Genomic DNA, 11,115 nt, shown 5'->3' with positions numbered 1-11,115 from the left:
CCCGACAGGTCTGGCTCCCACACAGTACTCTTTATAACATACTGCCTGTCACAGAGTCTTACTCCTCAAGGTCACAGGTCAGCAGAAAAGAGGGACTTAGAAACAAATTATTCTTGTGTACAGTGTGAAACCTATTTTAATTGAGAGATGCAAGGAGAAAGAATTCAGTTCTACTTGGGGACAACAGGGAGAGCTTCACTAAGAAAGAGACCTTTAAAGGCTTGTATGCATTTATTAGCCAGGTTGGCAAGTGAAGAAAAGGGCTTCTTAGTTGGGAGGACTGGCTTAAGCAAAAGCACAGAGGCACACCTTGGCAGGTCAAGAGAGTTCTGAGGTATGGCATACACAAGGGTGTGCAGCTGGAGATTAAGCAAATGGAATAGACCAGGTGAGACAAAGGAAGCTGTTGTATTCCAGCTGAAGCCCTGCTGGGGGTAGGTGTCTGCCTTCTGCATTGCTGCTGCACAAAGTAAAAAGCATCAGCTGCTCTGTGGATATCTTTCCAACTGTGCTTGCAGAAAGTACCTCCCAGCAGCTGTGCAGCATGGAGGGCTGGCTGGGGGTGGGGGTGGGGGTTGCAGAGCTGTTCAGAGAGCCCTTTAGAGTCACACTGCTTTGAGCTTGCATCTCAGCTCTGAGTTCCTACCTATGTGACCTTTGGGCAACTCACTGAACCATCCTGAGCCTCAACTGCTGAGTAGGTTGTTGCATTATTACCTGGAACTATATGAAAAGTGATTGTTAGTTCCATTACTGGTGCACTCTGTATTGGAATTAGATGTAGGTTGGCCACTTAAGAGGATGGAGGGAGAAATAGGACAGTATTGACCTGTCGTGAACAGGGTCATCCCCCCACAACCCACAGTGGGAAGGATTTGTTTGCACTGATTCCTCTGTGTTCTCACTCTGGGCTAGAAGGTAAAGTTGGTCTGTGGTCAGCAGAGCCAATTAAATTGGCTGATGTGGGAAACCAACTCAATACCCTTGGCTTCCTAATCAAGGGCTCTAATCAAGTCAGTGATGCTCAAACTTTTGTGCGCACACAAATCACTGGGTCTTGTTAAAAGGAAGATTCTGACTCAATAGGAGAGGGGAAGAGCATGAGATTCTGCATTTCTAACCATCCCCCATGGCTGATGCCCATGCTTCTCTTCCATAGACCAGCCTTGCAGTAACATGACCTCAGCCCACTGAGAGCACTGTCATCCTAGGACCTAAGATACCCAACTAAAGAGTAAAAATGCAGCCCCAGACCTCTCATTAATTGGCTTATTCACTCATCCTTCCATGAAATATTTTATAAGCATCTATTATGCTCCAGGCCTTGGGGAAACAAGGATATATACAACATAGGTCCTGTACTCAATCAGCTTGCTCCTATGCAAATGAAGAAGGAAAAGAGAAGGGGACTGGCCATTTGGGGGTACTCAATTCATGTACTTTATCTCATTTAATCTTCTCAACAGCTCTATGGTGAAACTGCAATCATTCACTCTATGTCAGAAACTAAGAAACAACAGCTTAGGGAGTTAGGATAACATCCCCCAACTTAACTGACCATCGGTTGTTGGCCTTGGGATTTGGAGCCAAGTATTTTGGATTCCAAGAGGCCCACTGCCTCATTTATACTTAACAACCATAAGTTGATTGTGTTCTGTTTTTATTTACTTTGAGCTTGACTATGTCTCTTTAGGTTTACAGAGTGAACTTTTTTCCCCTCTTAAACTTAATTGCTGACATAAAGGAAAAAAATTCTGATGTAATTGCACAAGAAGATGTTTACAACTGTCTTCAAGTAATAGAGCTGCTAGCACAGAAAATTTACAACAGCAAGGAAAGGGGACATAAAAAGAAAGGGAAGATCAAGACAGATGTAACTGTGGAAACACTGTGTTGATACACGAGTTGACATCTGACACTTGTACAATCAGTTAGGTAACTTTTTGGAGGCTGTTTAACCAGCTAATGAAGCCTTACTTAAATAAACTCTCAAACTTGCTAGAGCTAGACTCCTAAAAACAACCCTATAAATTATAAAGATGATGGCGTGTTAAAGACTCATTGCAGTTATTTAAAGATGGAATGCACTTGCCAGAGTTATAAAGGTCATTGTCCAGAAGTCACAGCAGTCCCTGGAGGTCTGGGAACCTTTCAAAGGAGCGACTCTGTTGTTTGCACCCAATCCAGATAAATGCATACAGATGTTCCTTGAACTCGATCAACTCTCTTCTCAGCATGAATGCAAAATTGATTGGGCCAAATCAGAGCTCGTGCCAGTGAAGCCTGGCTGCATACAGAAATAAAATCAGCCACCTCCCATTTACTTAGAAGTCTCTGGCTTAAAATACATTGCAGAAAATGTGCACTTCACTTTAGAGCAAGAGCCAAATTGCACAGCGACAAAATTATTCCCATCATCATGACAGCCTCAGCCAATCGCTCCCTTTTTTAATGTGCTGAAAGTAGGCAAGTTGGCATCATTAAAAGTATTTTTTTTCCCAAAAATACTTCATAAAATATGGAGAAACTAGAAACAGAAGAAGGGGGCCCACGCTTAAATCTAATTCTGAGGCTGCACCATTGAGTATCGTCTGTTCTGGATGCACTATGATGGTCCTAGGAAGGAGATTGTTATTTATTATTACCTCACACTCTCTTTGATGGCTTTAGGTTGGCATGGGTGTGGATGTTTTTCCTTTAACTTAGCTCCTGTTTTTCAAGCAGCATTGCTTTCACTGAATGAGTATCTTCAATAATCTTTGATCTTGCCTCTTGCTTGGTGAACTACCACTGTATTGTATCTTTTTCATTTGGCCTTTCTTAAGTACTTAGGGAGATGAATGATGTTGCCTACTTTCTTTTCCTCCTGCCAAATTAGCCCAATGTTCCCTTCATCCTTCCTCATGTCTTTTATTACCTTAAAAAGTTCCATAAGCCAATCCAGGATGTTCTGATATGAAAATTGTCTAAAATAACAAGGTTATCTCTATAGGCAATACTCGGGCAGCCTGTCCAAGATAGCCCTGTTTCTAAACCATGATGTGATGTTTATTCACATCCACCTATGTCCTTCAATTTCTCCCTCTGGAAGAGGATTTTTAACGGAGCCCCAGCAAGTTGGTGTCTTCTCACTCAGCCTCAGCAATTCTGACTTCCAGATTTCTGATGCCCTTTAATATCTGTTTCAGATTACCACCCTCACCACTGAGAAGTGATAGCGTGCATTTCCTTTTCTATGCTGAATTGCATTTTGTTCTTTTTTAGGATTTCTTCCTTGGAAATTAGATTTTGCTGTCTTCAGTTGTTTCTAGGACATGACTAGTATTTCCTTTCCAGCACAGTGATTTAATATCCCTTTACAGAATATGACTTAAGAGAAGAGGTGTAAATTCTTCAAATCCACGTAAGAGTATGTCCCCATTTTTACTTCAGAGGAAATCGGTCACCACTGATTTTAAGGATAAAAGATGCACAGATGAAGGGGGCATATTACTCTAATCAAATCCCAGTAATTCAGGAATGATCAAAGATTTCATCTCACCTGTCAAGTCAAATCAACTGGCAGTGTTGTCTGGAATGCCTTGGCAAGAAAGATTCTGATGCTGAGTTCAGACTGGATGAGAAAATATGATGAGAAGGATCAGTAACATCTGCCATGGGCTTGATATGGAGATATGGTAGAACATACATTCACTTTTAAAAATGCTAACTCTGGCACAAGACAATCCAGTTTTTCATACACACACACACACACACACACACACACACATAAAACTACAAGATGCATTTACAAAGAAGTTTGAAGAAAAAGTCAAAATTCCCAGGGCAAAATATCAAGTGATCTTTGCCCAAAGCAGTCACTTCTGTCAAAAGGTTTTATTACACATGTCAATTCTGATTGATTCATGATTGCCAGGACTGCTGGGTTAAGCTCCGTGATTGATTAGTAATGTCTATCATAGATAAAGGTGAGGACATGGTGCCACATGAACCCAGTATTTGCCCTCCTGGCTTAGTTCAGTATGTCATTTAATGTGTTTTAGAAAGGTAATAAAGCAATATAGCCTTTGAAAGCATCCCACAGAGTCAAGGTATGGATTAATCTCACATCTGTTAGAGAAGTACCAGAAATAAATTGAATATGACAAACTTTACATCCAAGATAGAGACAATATATTCAATGTTTTGAGTGTTTGTGTCCCCTTCAAAATTCATAGGTTGAAACCTAATCCCCAATGTGATAATGTTTGGAGGTAGGGCCTTTAAGAGGTAATTAAGTCATCAGGGCAAGGCTCTTACCAATACTCTTATAAAAGGGGGAGTTTAGCCCCCTTTTGCCTCTTTGCTCTTCTATTCTTCTGCCACGTGAGGAACAGTGTTTCTCCCCTCCAGAGGTGCCATTCTGGAAGCAGAGACCAGGCTCTTACCAAACACCAAACCTTCTGGAGCCCTGATCTTGGACTTCCCAGCCTCCAGAGCTATGAAAAATAAATTTCTATTCTTTATAGATTAGCCTATCTCAGGTATTCTGTTATAGCAGCACAAAATGAACTAAGAAAACCCCCAAACAATTTGATAGCCACATGAAAAACTCACCATATATTTGTAATTTTAAAAACATGGCTCTGAATAATTCATATACTAGCTGACATAATTTATTTATGCATTTTTTCCTGTCTTTCCTCATGTAAATGCAAGCCCCATGAGATCAAGGAGTTATGTTTTCTATACTACCCCCAGCATATACAGAGAATATTGTTTCGGTAGGGACATGTAGAATGAATGAATGAATGAATGAAATCAACACTCATGAGATTCTATTTGCGAAGTACTTGAAGGAACAGGTATGCCTTAAAGGCATGTATTACAAAGGAAGAAAGATAAAATACGAACTAAACATTTACCTTGAGATATTACAAAACAAAAAGTAAATTCAAAGGAAGTAGAAAAAGTTTTCAAAATGAGCAGAACTTAATGAAACACAAAAGGAATGAGAAGTGTACAGAACAATGATCAGCTCCATATGGTTTATTTTAGGCAAGACCTACAAATTTCCATAGAATAAATAATTCGTTTCTTACAGAACATTGTTAAAAGAATAGAAAAACAGGAAGAGTTGTACAGTTAATTTTACAAGGCTAATATAAACCTCTATATCAAAACCAGGCAAGGAAAATTATGTCAATCTCATTTATGGATTTAGATGTAAAAATCTTAAACAAAATCTAGCAGTGTAAAAGAAATTAACAGACAGCCATAACCAAGTAGAGTTTGTTCCAGGAATGTAAGGATGATGTAACATTAGAAAATATATTAATGTAACTTATTATATACCAGATTAAAGGAGAAAAATTATGAACATCTCCATGGAGGCAGAAAAAGCACTCAGTAAAATTTCACATTCATTTATGTGTTTAAAAAAATGTTAGCAAATTAGGAATAGTAAGAAAAATTCTTAACATTTGAAGAAAATTTGCATTTGATGTGATTGCCTACGTAGGAAAACCAAAAGACTATCTAGAGCAAACTATTAATTTTTTAAATTATGAATACAAAGTCAAATAAAATCAGCATATTTGAATGCCATCAACAATAAATTAGAAAACATAACTTAAAAGACATTCATAATAGCAGACAAAAATGATTCCATGGAATGAATGTAATGAAAGATCTGTAAATCCTTTCTGGAGACAAATATAACACTTTATTGAAGGATATAAAAGAAGGTCATTTGAAGAAACATACCAGGTTCATGGATGGAAAAACACACTATAATAAAAAGGAAAATAGTCCAGATTAATTTATACAACCAATGCAATTTCAATCAAAACCTAAGCAAATGATTTTTTCACAAAACTTGAAAAGCAGACCCCAAATTCACAAAGAAATGATGAAACCAGGAATAGCAAGACAATTTTGCATAAGAACAGGATGAAACACCTGTAAGATGTTAAAACAAGTTATAAAACTTACATAAAAGAGTGTGGATCTGGTGCTGAGAGAGACCATTAAAACAATGTAAAATACAGAGAGCCACAAAAGCAATCCAGAATATGGGAGATGACATTGGCAATAAACAAAACTAGAATAAATAAGGAACTCTTAAAGTCAAAAAGACAAAATTGAATAGAAAAATGGGCAAAGATTATAAACAAATTCACACTGAAAGAAATATTTTAAAAACTGCAAATGTTTCTCATCATCTTACAGCCATCAAATTATCAAAGTTTTTGTGAGGATATGAAATATCTGAATTTTTATCCTGCTGGTGGCTATATCAATTTGCAAAGGAATTTGAGGGTCTCTGCTGTACTGCATTGGTTGTAAGATGCTTCTCTACCTCCACCCCTGCCCATCCCCATCGCTACCTCTTAACAGTTCTGAAATCCAGGTCCATTTCACAGTTATTGGTTTCTGAAGATTTTAAATGACAGCATTTTTGGTGCAACTTACATTAGATGGCCTCTTAGTTTTAATAAAATAGATAGTAAAGTTGAAGATGTTCACTTCTTGGATCTAGCAATTTGATTCTCTAGGGAAACATCTATACACAAAGACATGTATAATGTTGCTCATCACATTTGTTTGTACTTTAACATGTTTATTCTAAGAAACTTCAAAAGTTGGTTTCTTTAATGCTTATATCAATAAGAACACTGTTGTGTTCTACCTTCCATAAGAAGGTACTACCTCCCACAAGAAATCTAAGAGAGTTGCTTAATTTGGGGACTCAACAATGACCTCAAGACCCGAGATTCTTTCCATGTCTCTGTTTTGCCACAACTGGCTTTTTGACCCCTTCTCTAATACATGCTCACTTTCTGATCGCAACCTCCCTACCTTAACGACAATGTCCAAGGTCCTCAAATGAACTACTTATTTCTGCTATTTCTTTTTGTTTTAATGTTTTATTTTGAAATAATTGTAGAATCACAGGAAGTTGCAAAGATAGTACAAAGAGGTTTTGTGTACCTGCCACCCAATTTCTCTCAATGTTTACACCTTCCACAACTTATACAATATCAAACCCATGAAACTGACATTGGTACAATGAGTCTGTGCATAATTCTATGTCATTCTATTACTTGTAGATTTGTGAAACCACCACCACAATCATTTAAAGTCAAGATAGAGAACTATACCACCACCACAATAATTTCCCTCATGACACCCTTTTATGGTCTCATTCACCTCTCTAACTCCAAAAAGCCCTAAGCCCCAGGAGCACTCTTTTGTTCTCTGTTCCTAACATTATTTTAAATAGTAAAACACAGCAACTTACTTTGCAAAGCATCAAAAAAAAAAAAAAAAAAAAGAAAGAAAAAAGAAAAAAAAGATGGATGGGTAGATGGATAAAGCAAATATAGAAAAATGTTATAGAATTTATAACATTATAGATTATAGAATCTGGGTAGAGGGTATATGGCTGTTCAGTGCACAACTGTTTAGTCTGTATTTTTGAAATATTTCATGTGTGCAATGTTGGAACAAAATCCACCTAAATGCCCACCAATAGGAGAATGTAAGTAAATTGTACTTTTTTTTTTTTATCATGAATTACTCTGCAGCATTTAAGATGAAGGAACTAGATTTACCTGTAACAATATGGATAAATCTCAAAAATAGTATATTGAGTAATAAAAAGGTAAGTTTCAGAATAATACATGTGATGCAATCTAAGCTGACACACACAAAATATCACAAGGTAACTAACCTCTATTTTGAAGTTGTTTGTTTCTACTTGTTTTCAGAATTGATTATACAATAACATGTGTAACATCTGGGTATTGCTGAGTATATGTGTGTGATGTTCTTTTTACTTTCCATATTTGAAATACTTTGTTATTAAAGAAAGCGTAAATTAAAAAAGAAATGCCACACAGGCCTGCATACAATGGAAGATATTAGCTCAAAATTGTACCTCAGAAAAGCGTGAATCATCTTATACCCATGGTCTCTCAAATTATGGGACACATTTGCCAATTACTTTACTTTGAAGAACTAGGCACTTTTGGGAGAAAACATTATCCCGAGGTGACCTCGATCAATGTTTGGATGTTCACAGAGGTCCCATGACAGAATCAGTAAACAAAGAAGCAGTTACGTTTAACACACGTTTAGTGATTATTCCTAATCACTGCAACTGTTGGTTATCATTATAAATAAAACCTGTAAAACTACTTGAAAATAAAACAGACGAGTTTGTATTGTGCACTCAACAAACAGACATACATAGAATACATGTAAAACAACAACAACAACAGAAACCTGTTTATGCTCTTCTTATCACAAAAGTTAAGATAGCATTACCTCCAGTAAGGAGAAATGAGTTTTGATCTTCTAAGAAACTGGAAATATTCTATTTCTTCCGCTGGGTGGCCATGAGAAAAATGTTCACTTCATAATTACACACTGAACCATTCACATGTTTTATGCATATCTCTGTATTTTGTTATGTTTCACAATAAAAGGTGTCTTAAAGTTGTGCAAATTAGTACTGATAGGTTTGAATAAAATTTTTAGTTCCAGCATCATATGTGAACTCAAAAATTTCTGGTCTCAAATAACTTGGATGCAAGCAAAACTGGCATGCTCAGCAAAATTGTGTAATGACTCAAAAGTGGCCCTAATCATGCCAGAAAAATCATGTAGAAAATGCATGTGAAAAAGTCAAATGAAATTATTTCCTGAAATGTGAGTAAAAAGAAGCCCTATGTCTTAATAATAATTCTATACATAATTTCAAATATGTGTAACTAAATACTAAACTCATTATTATCATCAGATATGACACAATGCTATCTATATACTACAACTGTATAAATGTAATTTGGCTAAAAAGCTTTGGAGATTGGAGAATCTTCTCATTGGGAAAATGGTGACCACTGTATACTTGAAGTCACCTTGTTTATAGGAATATACACAGTTTTTCATAATTAAAAAAGCTACAGCTGAGGATCTTTCTGTCTTAGATGGTGTATCTTACAGAAAGATCTTTACAAATCATTCAACTTTTTTCTATTCTCTAATGTGGAGCAAGGGAAGGAGGGAGAGTTTGATCTCCCTGAAGAAAAGATTACCCCCCAAAGATGGAGAGATAAAGAAAAATAATAGAGTTGTCAAAAAGATTTCACTCTCCCCATGGTCTTGATAGATATTTGTCAACTCTTGTCAGAACGGCTTGTCATTCTAATGCTTTGCTCTTCCCCGAAAAACGAGAAGCTGCTAGAACTGCGGCATAAGAGTGATGACTAGGTACAATCTGCATGTTCCTAAATCATTATGCAAGGGGGAAATATGGCAATATAAATCAGGGTTGGACAGGAAATATTTATCGTGGGTCCTTGTTGCCTCATTTCAGGATACTGAGGCAGGGATAGGGACAGGTGATAAGAAAATTCACCTTACGGAAAATGGAATTTTAAAAAATATTTATAATTCATGTAGGGGCTATAGCCAAGGAGTTTTAAATCTTGGGACAATTATTAACTACCTTGTTTCACACAATGCTCTTGAAGACCAATAAGAATCAAAAAACTGCCACTGAGTTCCCAAAACAATTTTTAGAGAGAGGTGTATTTGATAGCACAAAACAAATACAAAGTGAGCATCTTGTTGGTATATTTGCATAGTCTATGATTAGGCTGCCCTTTGGGAACATCCAGAGAAAATTCCCTTCTGTTATCGAGTATATGAAACTGGTACCTTACTATAGGGCAACCAGTCACAGGGTGTGAAAGTGATGTGAGGTCTCCTTGAGGCACCCAGGAGGTGCATTGTGGGTATTATGGAAGCTCCTTGTTAAAACTCTGTTTTACATGCTAGTGATATGCTTAGAAGACCATAGTACAAAAGAGACATAAAGAGCAATGGGTGGGCCTAGATACTAGGAGTCATGTTTGACAGTAAGTATCTTGTGATTTAAGAAGTCAAAAGACTAAACTGATAGGGAACAGTACGTAATAAATATAGTAGATATTTAACAGTATGTAATAAATATAGTCAATAAAGATTTGTCAAAATGAATGAACTGGGATTAGACGGTGGTCTAGGAGTGGGCCATCCAACGTCATAAATATGTATGAATCCAAGTATGCCAGGACTCAATTGGCTTCTGAGAATTTGGAAAATTCAAGAGATCTTTCCACTCAGTCCATAGAAGGAGAAGAAGACTAGTTCAGCCAAGAAAAAAGTGCAATTAGGCCACAACTAGTACTAGGAGGTGGAGTTTTCAAATATAAGCATTTTACCCCTTGGATTAAAGACACTCAATATCCAAATCTTTACTATTCTGTCTTTGGTCAACTTCTCCCAGAAACAGACCACTAGCCAAGGATTCCAGGACTGCGATTTATCAAGGAAGTGCTTTCAAGAGAACTGGCTAGAAAAGGAGAAGGAGACAGGGAAGAATGAGATTCCAGACCATATCCTCTCCTCAGCCTGACCCCCAGGGAATAAGCAGAGCATGAATTGCACCACAGAGTTCGTTCTGTCTCAAGACAAAGAAACTAGGGTTTGTGCTCCCCACCAGCTGGTCAGCAGCTGTGGGCCACCTCAGGGAATGTCAACTCCATTCTCAGTATAAGTTAGGTGGGTCCAATGGCAAGGGCCATTCTCGGAAGAAGGTCAAAAATGCCAGCCATTAGCAGCAAAGCACACAGAAGTTGGAGGATGCATGCACAGAACTATTAAAAGGGATTGGAGGGGATTCGGAAAGGGCAAAATATAGGTCTGCTACAACAGTAACCTACAAAGCCAGCATGATCTAGCCCCTGCTAACTTCTCCATCTTCATCTCTCCTCAAGCTCTCTGTATTAGTCAGGGTTCTCCAGAGAAACAGAATCAATATGATACATACATGTATAAAGAAAAAGAGAGAAAGAGAGAGAGAGAGATTTATTATAAGCATGCAACTCACATAATTATGGAGACTGAGAAGTTCCCTAATCTGCCCTGTGCAAGCTGGAGACCCAGGAGAGCTGGTGGTGTAAGTTTCAGTCTGAGTGCATGAGAAGTCAACTTGAAAACAGGCAGAAGAGCAAAGTCCTTTTGGTCCTATTCAGGCCTCCAACGGATTGGATGAGACCCACCCACATTGGGGAGGCCAATCTGCCT

The sequence above is a fragment of the Cynocephalus volans genome, chromosome 6 (assembly GCF_027409185.1).
Source record: "Cynocephalus volans isolate mCynVol1 chromosome 6, mCynVol1.pri, whole genome shotgun sequence".
Lineage (NCBI taxonomy): Eukaryota > Metazoa > Chordata > Mammalia > Dermoptera > Cynocephalidae > Cynocephalus > Cynocephalus volans.
The sequence above is the reverse complement of the archived record's forward strand: the minus strand, read 5'-3'. Positions refer to the sequence as shown.